This window comes from Eupeodes corollae, chromosome 3 (assembly GCF_945859685.1).
Source record: "Eupeodes corollae chromosome 3, idEupCoro1.1, whole genome shotgun sequence".
NCBI classification, from domain to species: domain Eukaryota; kingdom Metazoa; phylum Arthropoda; class Insecta; order Diptera; family Syrphidae; genus Eupeodes; species Eupeodes corollae.
The window spans coordinates 132,873,237-132,888,011 of NC_079149.1; positions in this window are offsets into that span (position 1 = coordinate 132,873,237).

The window sequence follows — 14,775 nt, forward strand, 5'->3', positions numbered from 1 at the left end:
ACCTATAAAATATATGAGTTCGAAACGAACTCCAAATTCTTTTCAAATCTAAGTCTATTCTTTCATTTAAAGATCGTATTGGTTTTGATCAAAAGCTACAAAAGTATCATGTGGGCTCGCACAACAAATGATTCATTTGACATTTTTTGACAGCTAGTGTGGTCAAAACTCAGATTCTTGTCTCAGCCTTCTATTACATTCAAACAGTTACTCGATACTCAATCAACCATACGAATGACCCTTACAGCCATAATTGTCTCATTAGTACTAGAATTTAAATAAAAATATCACCAAAAATACCATGAGTTCAGAGACCACCCTGTATGAATTTCCCTAAGGCCGGCGCGCGTTCATTATTTCATCTCAATCGTTTCTTTTCACCCAACCAAAAAGATAAAAAAAATAAAAAACACAACAAATTCTAACTAACTAACCATCGTTATATGTTAAACCCATTTCTCAAAAAACAAAACTCAATTTAGTCTTTAAGAATTACTTAATAAATTGCCCCCACACCACACAAAAACATCATCATTTGAAATGTTTGTTCCAGACATATCTCTCGTCAAGACCACCAAACGGCCAACCATTCACTTCATAAATTATATTCAAACATCAAATACTCAATTTTATTAGCATACAAATCGTTTATCATCCCATGAGAACGGTTTTACCGCTTCCACCGCACAGCCCGCCTCCGATCCGTCCCGTATCAAAGTTTTAGGCATCCGAATCTCGCTGAACATTTCCCTCCAACCCGCTCGACCCGAATCACTGTAGGTATAGAGAAGATGTAGCTGTACAATAATTATTGCCTAACAAGAGTTAACAACAGTCAAAATAATCTGTAAACATATTTCGGATACAAGGGAATTTAATGTCAAGCCATCATGTCGGTCAGGCAGGTTTCCAATAAAAATACGAAATTTATTTGAAATCGAATAGAGTGGTAAACATTTTGGTTTGGTTTTCTATTTTTTTGGTCAAGACTTGTCGAACGTCGGTCGTCGTCGACTCAACTTAAGAGGTAGCTTTAAATGTCAGTTGAGAAGTCTGCGGCACTGCGTCATTCGTATGCCGGCCAACCGCCTAATCCGCTGCCCCAAGTCTCTGGGGTCTGATGTAGCGAAAAGAGGCAATGCCAAAAAAACACCGTCTTTGTCATGTCACTGTCATTCACACGAATAATTGTCTTGTTTCGTTTTTGTTGTTTGTTGTTTCAAAATGTTTGTTATAATCTTAAAAGAGAGATTTTCAATAAAATAATAAAATTCAATTCTTTATAATGACTTCAACAGACAATCATCAAAAGTGAACGCGGATTAGCATTTTTGGATTCCGATTCCGATATGTAAACCAATTTCGATCGGGCACGGCAAACGCCCGCGTGATTTGGTGTTGTGTGTAGAACACGCCCGGACAATGGTCATTAACCAAAACGACGCAAATCATCGTCATCATCATCGCACATCATAAAATTAACAGAATCCAGCGATCAACACAGATTACGCTGGATAAGGAATGGGACAGCCATCATACACAATGCTGACGACTGCCGAGAATGTGGCCCAATACAACAGCCTCAGCCCATCACAAGTTATCCGGTTACCTGGTTTTTGGCTTGGTCATAGGAAGGTATGGCATATACCTTTCTACATAACGTCTATAACCTTAGAAGATTCAGATAGGAACACCCCACTCTCTCTCTCTCTTTTGAAATAGCTATAATCTGAAGATCTTCTTCGTCGTGCGTCGGTCGTTGTTGTCGATGTTGACGGGTGAGTCTTTAATGGGTCGTGTTCCATGAGTGTCATTTCGGTTATCGGGAAAATATGTTAAATAAACGCTTTGGCTAGCATAGCACAGCACACCAGGTATCAGATATCACCAGGGATATATAATTTAAGCTAATTGGCGAACATGTTCGATTTGGACCAATTAGGGTGGTCAATTTATAGGCCAGAGGCTAAAGACGTACATATAAGGTGTATTATTTAGATGTAGGAAGTGTTGAGCACGTTTTCAAAACAATTTTATTTAATTAATTTGTATTTATAATGTTTTTTTTTTTGTTTAGTATATTTTAATAAAATGTCTAACGGTTAGATAATATAGAAGAAGATGTATCGGGTTTCCAACATGTTTAAAAGAAGAATGTTGCTTAATAATTGTGAAGAAGAATAGGGAAATGATAGAGACATACTGCTTTCTGTTATATCAGTTCAGAATTTCAATGAAGCTAAAAGAAATAGTTTCTTAATTTGTCAATTAAGGCTGTAAGCTTCAAGGGAAACAGATCAACACATTACAAAAACCACCATTTTGTTACAGTTTTTACATCGAAAAAAAAAAATCATGAATGTAGGTAATGTAGTTTTAAAATTTGTAGATTATGACATTTCAAATTCGGGCCATTTTTATGCAGAAAAAGAACGACACATTTAATCAAAAGTCATTAACTGACAGCATCGATAATTTGATAAGGAAGTTTTATGAACTGGTAATGCAATTTTTTTTTTTGAGGATGTAGTAGATCAAATGTATTTCCTGGGGATTAGCTCAATCTTTGTTTTACTTAACTTTTGTACATAAAACCTCCAATGCGGCTACTATGAGCGTACAAAAACTGTTCCATGATAATACATGATGTCCCACGGGAACCGGATCAAAAACAAATGAATGTAACTCCAAAAGTTAAAGTCTTAAATTTTTTTAATTAATATATCAGAAGGTAGGGAATTAAATGCCATTTCAAGTTTTAAAAATAACGTCGGACAAATGGTGCCCATCTTGTTCGTTACAGGTGGCAAGTCGGTCCAAGGAGTTTCGGTGGACGCGCTCCAGTAGGTCTTGTTCAATTGACGCAACTTCAGACGTTATTGGTTCTTTCAACGCTTCCAAAATGGGGGGGTTTCGACTAGTGAGCGCGTGATTTTAGGTATCCCCAAAGGAAAAAGTCACACGTCGTCAAGTCAGGGGACCTCGGGGGCCATGGTGTGTCCCTAGAGCGTGTCACAAGGCGGTTGGGGAACATCTCGCGCAAGAGGGCGATTGTGGGTCTGGAAATGTGAGGGGGGCCCCATCTTGCTGAAACTATTTATATGCTTGGTTGACAATTCGTCTTCTTCTGCGTAATTGAGGTCTCAAAAAGTTATTTATCATGTCCAATGTCCATGTACCGGATAGAATTGAAGGTGACGAAGTTTCCTTCTTCAAAAAAAAAAATAGGGACCGATGATAAATTTTCTTGACATTGCACACCACACAGTTACTTTAGGGCTATGCAGTGGTCGTTCATGGAGGCTTTGAGGGTTCTCAGAGGCATAATTCACTTCAAACAACGAGAGCATCTCCAATGCGAATGAAGAACGCTGTGCGTAGATAATCAGTAGGTTGCAACTTCTAAACGATTGCCAACTTGTACGCATGAAACTTTAAATTATGCTTGATAACTCGACTCACTGAAGAGGATGAAGTGATTGAGCTCGCTTGCACACGAAACGTCCAGGGCTCTGGAGAACAGCTACACTCACTCGGTCAACGTTTTGTTCAGTTGCATCTGTCCGTACGGGGCCAGGTGGTTTCTTTTTCATTACACTGTCCGTACTCCGAAAAGAAGTTACCCATCTCATAATTGTGTTTCTTGAAGGAACAGTACCGTGACGTCCAATGTTGAATCTGATTCGGAAAGCCCGCTGCACTGCCACCACCGATTCATTGTTTTTAATAATATCCTCCAGTGCGAAGACACGATGAGCCGCTTCCCAACAATCCATTGCGGTAACTAAACGGCACTACCTGAGGTTTCAAACGAGCCCATCCCCAACTCGCTACTTTTCGTCTGGTTCCCGTGGGACACCCTGTATTATAGGTTTTGTACATAAGCAAAAACTCAATAGAACTTTTGACATTTAAACAGAAAAAAAAAACAACAAACAAAAATCTAATGGTGTTTTTCCTTTTTAGTTTAGAACAGAGCTCGAACTGTCAAAAAATAATTCTGTTTCTTTTTTAACTCTGGTAGTTCAGAGCTCCAAATTAGTGTTTCTTATTTAGTTCTGAACATGCTCAGAGCGCGGTCTGTGAGCTCAAAACAAAACAACAGAGTAAACGGAGCAAAATGCTGAACACAAACAATTTTATATTTAAAAACCGTGAAATTAAAAAAAAAAAAAAACAATAAAAATGGTGGAAGAGGCTGGTGCAGAAGGTATAAGATAATTTAGAAAAAACTAATTGCATATACCATTTTTATGAATCATGACAGTTTAGTGCTCAAGTTGTTACATATAATTAAATCAGAGAGCTCTGACCATACTCTGCTTAGAACTTAAAAAGCTAAAAAAAGCTAAAAAACTAAAAAAGAAAAACGCCAAATGTTAAAAATTGACAGCTTCGTTAAAAAATCGAAAATGATAAGTAAGTTAAGGGATCGGCAATGTAGTTTTTTCGGAGGATGTAGTAGATCAATTATACTTCCTGTAAATACAATTTTGCATAATTGACATTAGTATATTTTTACATTAGTTATCAGGTTTACTCACACTAACCGTAATTTACTTCAGGTGTGATTCGTTAAGTTTCCATAAAACTTAGCAAAGCTGATTTCAGTAGATCAGCGCTCAGCAGAATTTGCAATCGCAATGGAAAATAATTAAGAAAGGGAAATAGAAAAAAGAAGACTTAACAAATTATCCTTTTTAATTATTATTTTGACAAGTAACTTTTGCAAACACATTTAAGTTTTTACTAGGTTCTTAACATCCAAGCTGACGTTTGCTTAAGTTGACGTTTGACGTTTAAACTTCAAAAGTATGTTTTGTAAATTGAAAAAATTCAAAGAAACCCATGTTTTACTCATTTCTCATATCTTATTTTGTTTCCAGCTTCAAATATTCCTTACTGCCCATATAGCTGTTCGCTAAAAATAGATTTATTTGATTTTTTTTGGAACTGTCACTGTTTAGACGCGTTCGGATACACCGTTCCAATAAAATGGAATTAGCATTTTATTCTCCCGCAAAGAATTAAAATTTAAGAATAGCTAAAAATGCATACAAAATGTGCTAACTATTAAATTGTTAAATGCAAAACCATTTAAAATAGGTTTTTTAATGAACTTAACATTATCTGTCACTTTAATACCTGTCACTTTAATGCCGCGAAATGTTGAATCCTGATATTCTTTGCTAACTTTTTGTTGAGGAACAATTTTTTAAAATAAGATAATTGTTGGCCCAAAACAAAATTGCTATCAAATTGTACGAAAAAGGAAATTTCAAAATGCAATAAGATGGAAACCTTGTAAGAAGAAAAAACTAAATTTCATTATGCCCATTTTCCATCGCCATCGAAAAAGTCTCTTTCAATATTTTCTTCTTTTTCATAACTTAACATTTTCCAATGCCTTTGCCCCATTAGTTTAGAAATCGACAAATAGCAAGAATCGATGGCTACCTTCCTTTTTGCACCCAAACGCTTCCAAAATACACTCAAGCTACTTACGTTTTTTTCTACCTCTAGAGATACCTTCTTCTATAGAATGTACCGGGATAGGTACCTTTATGAATTTCAATCGATTCAAGACCGTCTGCAACAGTAATTATTAATACCAATCTCAATCATAGCATTATTAGCCACTGTCAAATACCCAGCGTGTGATCGCGTATATGTTCGCGCAGCACACCTTTTCCAAATGGCTAACGATCAGGCCATTATGGTGATGGCGATATGTGGCGAGAAAGAAGATATACATAGAGTCTTGTTCTTGTTGTTGTAAGGCGCAAATAACCAACAAATCCGGGGGAAGACACGCCATAATAAAGGTGTCGCGCGCAAAAACGCACACATAACACGGACGCAAACGCAACTTCATAAAGCAGCAGAGAGTCCTCTTAAAGTCGATGTTTTAGAGTACGATCTGTGATCACTGATCACGACCCCCATCCGTGCTTAGGTCATGAACGGTCCATACATATGTACATTTGACTTGCTTGAGTCTCAAACTCGAGGCCTTATCCAACAATGTGGAGGGGAACACACTCGCACCAGCGATAGCAGCTCTGATCGGTGATTTATGGTTTGGAATTTAAATGATTTACGCCTTCTTATAGAATATTTTTCGAGGTGTGGCTAGAAGTCGTAGAGGTAGTCAAGAACTTAATCGGCTTTCTACGCGGGAAATGTGAAAAGTCTGCCACCCAACCATGGCGCAAAATGACTGGTGACAGCATGAAGGACGAAGAATCACTAGAACACTGCACAAATCTTCTCGTGTTGGCGTCTCACGCAAATGGAAAGCCAAATGCGATGGTCATTGGTTACCTGATGGAAGATGGGCTTAATCGCGCGCACACAATATTCGAAAACACACATTTTTATGGGGCCTCTCACCACACGATCGCTGATCGCGTCTTTTCCTTATGCGACGCGTTGCTTGTTCCTGGCCTGGTCGTCCTCGTTGCGTTCGGTTGGGAATCTCATGACAGATGAGAAACAAGTGACAAGTTTATGACACACATTGGGGTCAAACGATTTGCTCAACTTCATTCGAGTAGGCGGACTAAGAACAACATGGTCATCGCCTGGAACCCGTCGCCGCCGGCCGGCCGCCATCACACCGCAAGCAAATAACATAGACTGATCGACTGGTCTGTGTCTTCTGTGGTTTCCGGGTAATTAAGTGGCGTCCCAACAGCCCCAACTTTAATACCCCGCTGTGCGAAGAAGAAGAAGAATAAGCAGAAGAAGACTTGCTGCCAAGTTCTTGGCGCAACAATGATAAATTGGAAACCGTCGTAATTTATGGGATGCGATGTGAGTCTGCGCAACTCATCGTCTCCCCACTTTATAACTTTAGCACAGGTTTGGCCAACATCAGACGTACATGATAACAACGTGCGAGTGGGCCCATTTGATGGCTTCTTATTTTAATTAACATTGTGGCTATTAATTAGCTGCTTAGAGATAGTCTAAACACCATGAGCCTATTTGGTGATCGTTTATACCTGCGAGAGTTAACTGCCAACCGCGTCGCGTTCGCGTTAGCTTCTTCGCGTCTTTGCGTTACTGCTTCTCGCACAAACTTAGTAACAGAAACTTTAGACAACGACGCTGAGCCTACTAATTGCTAAAGTTGTTTAGGCATTATCTTCTTTGGGCTTGGCATGCTAATAGGACAGAATTCGAGTGAGTGAGTTAAGAGCGGGCATGTTTTGGTAGATAGGTTTTTTAATAAATGTCGACATATTTATATACCAACTCGTATTTGTTTTTATCTTTTTTGAGCTCAGGCCATGTTTTACATGGAACGTGCCGTTGGCTGTCAACATTAAATTTGCCTGCAGGTGGTTTTTGTGTAATGAAAAGACTGCTGGATAAAGACAAAATTTTGTTTCAAGCTTAAAAATCAAACTACTAAAAATGGGGTTACCTACTAAAAAAGGGGTTAGCTACTTTAGGTTTTCTAAATTTCGATTAACTTTACATGAATTTCCGTACTTAACGATTGAAAGGTCATAAATCAGTACTGCGAAACTAAATCACTGTGGTTTGTCAAAAGGTGGTTCTATCTGTAAGTATGCTGGTGGATTTTGACATAGCTTATAAACGTCATGAACCGAGCTTAGACGTATAAAGATTTTTTTACTTCAGAGCTCTGAATTCCAAGTGCTAAAACATACAGAACATGCTCAGATAAACGTCTACTCTGCACATATTCTGAACACTTAAATTTCATTGTTTAAAATTAAGAAACTGGCATTTTTTATTCTTTATTAAAAAATAACTTTCTTTGTGAGAGCCTTCTCCGCCATTTTAATTGTTTTGACAATTTGAATTCGTGTTCCTTTTCTAAACGATTGAAATTTGTTTTTTTTTTCGGGTTTTCCGAGCTTGTTAGCGTTCTGAACACTCACAAATTGTTCTCTGAATGCAAAAAAGTAATAAACCTTTACAGCTATGATCACACTCAACAGAAATATGAACACAGTTTTGAGTTTGACAGTTCGGGATCTGTTCAGAAAGAAAATAGAAAAACGTCTCAATTTGAGTTTGACATTTCAGAATATATTTAGATTAAAAAAAAGGAAAGTGTTAATGGTTAATCAAAGCATTTTGACATATTAGTGATATTGTGTGTAAGATAGCATAGAAAGCTACACAAATTGTAAGGACTTGCAAATGTAATTGATGCAACGACTCGCTCCGTTCCGTGTTGCTTTTTTTGAAATTCAATATAAGCAGTTTTGTTATTAAAAGTTCATAGCAGATAACTGAGCTGTCAAAAAGAGTTCTGAGTATCTGTTTAAGTTCAGGTATTGGAGCACTCGGGTTGCTGCGTTTTTCAATCAGATTAAGAGTTTTTGTTTGTTTGTTGGCAAATTCTAAAACATTCGACAATGCAGTTAATCAGTGTGCTTCATAAATAAATATCAGAAATCTCACATCAACTCAGACATACTCAGTGCTCTGATGTGAGCTTCAAAAGAAAAACGCCTTAACATTGAAGAAAAAATTATCAGCAGCAGTGTAGATGCAATTAAACATCTGTCAGATTGTATAAACATGTTATCGAAGTAAAGTTAATAAAATATAAAAGAAAATATGTTTCCCTTTCCTGTTATCCTTAATTTTAATGAAATGTTAGGTGAAGCTTGACCCCTAACCCCTTTCCTGTTAGTTTACAGATTATGGTCTATTTATACAACAGGTGGCGTTCTCGGTAATAAACTGTATTGTTTCAAGTATACAATAACTGTTTCAAAATAACAAACAATAACAGACCTTATTCCTATGGCTGTATAAATCAGCTTTTCTTTAAGGTAAAGAACTTTAGGTTAAATTAAATTTGGTGGCGCAACAGTCCGTTCAGAAATAAGGCCTAGTGACTTACAACTCTCAACCATTCCTGTGTGCGAGTACTGTTGTCAGGGATGGAGGGGATCTACAGTTTTTAATCCGGATCCGGCAAATTTGAGAAAGCACTTTTTACGAAAAGTATTACTCTTAGAGAATTTGTCAATTCCTCGCAAGACGTAGTACCCGTAAAAAGAACTTTAGATGACACAGGCAGTTATCCAACCCAAGACCTCAGGCTTGACAGTATATAGCACTAACCATCATGCCACGGGTATTGCAGGACTTAAGGTTGGCAACACTATTTTAACTGGTGGACATTTTGACAGCTGTCAAGTGCAGAGTGTTTTTAAGGATGAAGAGCATAAAGTTGCTAAACACTATGTTAACTGGTCGCCACTTTGTCAGCGGTCAAGTGATTAATTTTTAGTTTTGTTCAGCATTTTAACACGAATAGGCTGTGGAAAGTTGTTGGGGCAGCAGTGTGTCCATTAAGGCACCTCTCCTTATCCAGACGGCAGCGCAAGAATTCCCGAGATGGAATCAACGGCGGCGTCTACAGTTCCAGTAAGGTTGAACTACAGTGAACACCTTATAGGGCTTTTTCGACTTATTCGGAGCCCAGGCCTATAAGGAGCGGTATTATCCGGCTCCCTATCCTTCGAGCTATACTTAGAATTTGGCCCTCCAGTTTGGGGTGTTCCGTCGGGGTGACTTCCTGGATACGTTAAAACCTCATAGTTGGGAAGCACCAACAAGCCTCGGATACGGACGGATTTACTGTTGACAACCTACGCAAACGAATTAAGGACAACGAACTTCGGATATGCACGTGGAATGTTAGGTCCCTTAACAGACCACGTGCGGCCGAAGAATTAGCAGAGGCCCTAGACTGCTGTAAAGCAGACATCACCGCCATCCAGGAAATACAATGTGATGGGCCGGGTAAAAACAGGATAAGCAACTGCGGTATTTAATATGGTGACTGCTACCACGAAAACCAACAGCGCTAACTTGGATGCAGCTTTGTCATTGGAGCCAGACTTAGGCAAGAAGTCTTGAGCTATAGATGCATCAATGAGCGCCCATACGCATCAAGAAGAGAAATACGACAACACCAAAGATATGTTCTTCGAGCTCTTAGACAAAACATATGAGCAGTGTTCAATTTACGATGTTAAAATAGTCTTGGGCGATTTTAATAGCAAGCTAAGAAGGGAATACATCTTTGGTGGAATAATCATAGATTTTGCTGTGGGGCGAAACTTCAAGGTAGCCAGTGCGCGTCTTCCACACCTCAACATCCACAAAGGAACTTGGAGCTCTCCAGATCAATCTACCGTCAACCTGATTGACCATATTGCGATCGACGCCAGACACGGTTCCAGCATCATTGATGTACGAACTCTCCGAAGAGCTAACATCGACTCGGACCACTACCTCGTTAGCCAAGGTAGCACTTCGGGTTTCCAGACCCAAGGCAAAACAAGGATGTGCTGGGAAAAGGTTCAACGTCGAACGGCTACAATCGCAAGAGATCGCACAAATCCTTTTCGGACCGAGTTACAAGTAACCTCTTTCGAAGTTTTCTGCCGCCAACACAATGTATCGAGAAACAGTGGCAACATTGCCAAGATGAAATCAGAGAAGCCGACTCTGATGTACTGGGTTTCAAGCAGCCAGCAACAAGGAACCCCTGGTTTGATGAGGAATGTCGGCAGGCAAATGCAGCCAAACAACAGGCACGCAAAGTGGCGCTGCATAAAAAGACGAGAGCTGCTCATTAACTCTATAGGCAGAAGAGGCGAGAGGAACGCCGACTTTTCAGAAGGAAAAAGAGAGGGCATGAGAATCCTGCGGTCGAAGATGTTGAGAGGTTTAAAAGCAGGAAAGAAGTTCGAAAGTTTTTAGAACTGGTAAAACGAAATTCACAGGTACATAAACCTAGAACCGAAGGCTGCAAGGACGAAGGTGGAAACATCATTGTGGAACCGAAGGAAGGAACACTTCTGCAGATTGTATAACGGCGACGACGAACCGAATTCCGCTGTCAGGCAGGATAATGATCCATTCAAAATAGACGACGAAAGCCAACAATCCCATCCTCCCGTTTCAGACGAAGTTAGTGTTAAAAGGTTAATGAAGGCTGCCGTCAAGAAAGTACATACAACACCGACGTAGTAGTCAAAACGTCACCATCGACAGTCGTAACTTTGAGGTAGTCAAGGACTTCGTCTACCTAGGCTCCGCTATAAACGCAGAAAACAACACCAGCGCTGAGATCAAACGCAGAATAACTCTTACTAAGCTGTTTCTTTGGACTAAGAAAGCAGTTAAGTGGTTAAGTTGTTCGTGTGATCTACGGTCCCGTATGCATCGAAGGGGAGTGGAGGAGAAGATGGAACGACGAGATGTACGTAGACTTAGTCAGAAGGGTAAAAGTTCATCGTCTAAGATGGCTGGGTCACGTAGACCGCATGGAAACCAATGCTCCGGCTCGGAAAGTCTTCGAATCCACACTCACAGGACAGCGCAGTAGAGGAAGTAGAGGAAGAACGCGGATAAGGTGGCGCGCACAACCTCAACTAACTTGAAGCGCGAAACTGGAGACATCTGGCTAGGGACCGAGCTAGATGGAGAAGTTTGTTGCGTGAGGCCCTAGTTCACACAGGACTGTTGCTTCACCTTTAGTAAGTAAGACTGAAGCCTGAATAACCCTTCCAAATTGGGCTCGTGCTTCAATTGATTTATTGAAGGAAACTTTTGGTAGCCGAATTATTTCAAATTACGAACCCGTCGCCTTCGGCTGCAAAATCGTGTGATTCATCGTCACTTCACTATTTTTTTCGGTAAGAAAAACTTCGAGTTGAGTTGAAAATGATGGGTCCCCATTGATTGCAGCCAAAGCACATTCTGCATTATCTTTAATACACATATCTAAGCCAGGAACTTAAGCATCCATCGAAATGAATACCATTTAGAAGTTCAGTCATCCCTGGCATTTGAAATCTACTTGCAGAAACTAATATAGGCGTGACAGGGTGCGTCTAGAAGTTTCTTCCTTTCCTGAAAAGACTATCAAAAAGACATGAATAGAGTTCCCGACGAACGGGGCGGCGTCGGTGATGATGGCAATTACTACAAAGTGTTAAGTTACCGTTGTTTCGCCTTCTAGACATCATCGCCAAGTTGACGCCAATCCGTGATTTCCCGGTTTCGGTTCATTTAGCAGTCAACACGCACATAAGTCGCCATTAAACTAATCTTAATTTAAATTAAAAATTATGCATCCACACGAGGAGGTACTTCTGTTTCATGTATATATTAAAGCAGATTAGAATATCTACAAAAGCCTAATAAAATTATTCCACCTCTAAAAACTAAACTTAATTAAAGTAGGTAAGGTAGATAGATACGATTACAAGCAGTTGAACTTATCTCAATAAGCTGCTGTCTTAATCAAACTTGTTTAGCTATAAAAAACTATATGATTGTAAAAATCATAAAGAATTTTTCTAGGCTCATAAAGTCATTAAAATATAACCAACATAAAAATATTAAATTATGTGCTAAATTTTTAGTATAAGTGTCAACTACTTACTCACTGACGCTACGCGACGAGTGAGGCTGGCTGATTTCTTTATTCTTGACACCCTTGCTACAAATGGTGGCGTGGAGTGGCGTTGCCATTCTCACACCTCAATAGCAGGAAAATAATCCGTCCATTAGCGTGTCAAATTAATTGAAATTGAATTCGGGACATTTACGAGCAAACATATGCTTTTTGAGTTTCCAGATTCGACCCAATAGCCCCTAGAGTTAAGAGCGACATAAAGGACACGGGTGGTTGGACCTGGACATAAAAATATGAAAATATTAAAACCTAAGCTGAATTTTATTGCCACTAAAATTTACACCTGAACGCGTTATCATAAAATATATCTACACAGGTACAGAGGTAGTTAATACGGTTGAGGTGCCAAACCTGGTGAGAATAAAAACCGTAACTGATCCTAGAAAGCCACAATTACACACAGAGTAACGTATTTATTTAAAGCGCACACAATGCAAAAGGCATTAGACAAATTACTCCTCGACCAGAGGGTAGGGCCGCTGCTTCGGCCAAGTCGGTCGAGCTACGTCGTCATCATCGTCGTAGTCGAGTTAAATCGCCACCGCTTATACCGCCTCCGTTATAAATATATGTAGGATTGACTTTCCCAAGGTGTTGGACCACCTCAATGAGGCACGGTTTTGATGTTTGTGTTGTAGAATTGTAGCTGCCTCACGGAAAACCTCTTGCCACAATGACGATCAAGACGACGACGACGGATGGACGTCTGCAATATGCATCAGTTCTCTTCTCCTGGTTGCAGCTCGAGGGGAACGTGAACACTTCAACATAAATCCGGACAATGCAACATCTCAATTTACAGCGGCAGAAACTTAAGACTTTGGGATACAGTTTAACTTCCACCCTGAACAACAACAACCGAAATAAAAACAGAACAACAACATCCTCCTCGTCGTTCGTAGTCGTCATTGAGAGGACAGGACAGACTCAGGACAGAGAGTGTGAGTTCTGAGATCACAAAGGGCGAGTGAAACGCATCCTTTGTGTCATTATCCCTTTCAATCCGATGAAATGCCAGTGCCCGTGGGTAATTTGATATCAGACACTTGACGGCGGCGCATGCAGCACCATCACATATAGGTACAGCAAGTCTGCCTAATAAAGACCTTCACCAGCATCAAGCATCAGCACTGATGCAGCAGCAACAGGAACAGCAGCAGCACCTCTTAAGTCTGCTTGAGCTGGAACTGGGAGCTGGAGAAGAGTGTGAGTTGTATATGTACGAGTACACTGGCCAAGTTGTTTTGGGGAGACTCATCTTATTCCTGATGCTTGCTTCTTGCTGCTGGCTGATGCTCTGTGTTCTTATACTCTGGCACTGGCTGTGGGTCTGGAATGGGAGGAAATCACTGGTATAATTAAGATAAGATACTTCCATTCCCAATCGGACACTCTTTCTCTTTTTGTCCAACTTGCATCTAAGCCGGCTCAGGCAGAATGGGGTTTTATCATGCAAGGCTCTTATATGCTTCTTATGCTTCAGACAGAAAGATGATAGTATAAGGTATATACCTACGAAGCGTATAGAAGGTACTGTTTTGTGGGGAGGATAATTATTTCGTGGCACGAGATTGAAAGACACTTTAGAATGTGTATATTCGACTTGAGTATTTTATGCCCTCTTTAGAAGAAGGGGAGAATCGAACACTTGCACTAAACTATACCACACAAAATACCTCTGCTTATATTTACAGTTCAAAACAACAGTACGCTCCTCATACATCTGTCAAAACTCTGTGAAACCACAATTTGACGGATGCCAAAAATGAAAGATATGCGTTGAGTATGCGTATAGAAAGTATTGAGTTTACATAAATTTTGATAATGTTTATTATGAGATGAAAGTATATTTTAAGATGCCGGAAGGATGTTCTTAAAAATTGAAAAAAAAAATGAGGAATTAGGACTTTTAATAATAACCAAAGACCACAGGAGAGAATGGGGTTAAATGTGTGTAAGTTGAGGTTCAGGTTACATGGATTATAAATAAATGGCTTTTGACTGATGCGTAGATGGTAGGGACAACGGTTTCCTGCTTTCACTTTTCTTATCTTAAGTGGAGTCCTTAAAGTACTCAAACTGACAGTGGTTTGTCAATATTGTTCAACAGAACAAAGGTTTACGTATGAAGAAGTGCATCAGCAATCTTTTTAAAATAGACCCAACTGTGCCTGAATTCTTAAACTACTTTCGAACTTTAGCTGTCAAACTTAAATATTTTCGAGAGTATCAACATATTTGTTAATTTTAAGCCAAGTTTTCATTAAATAACTGCAGACATTACA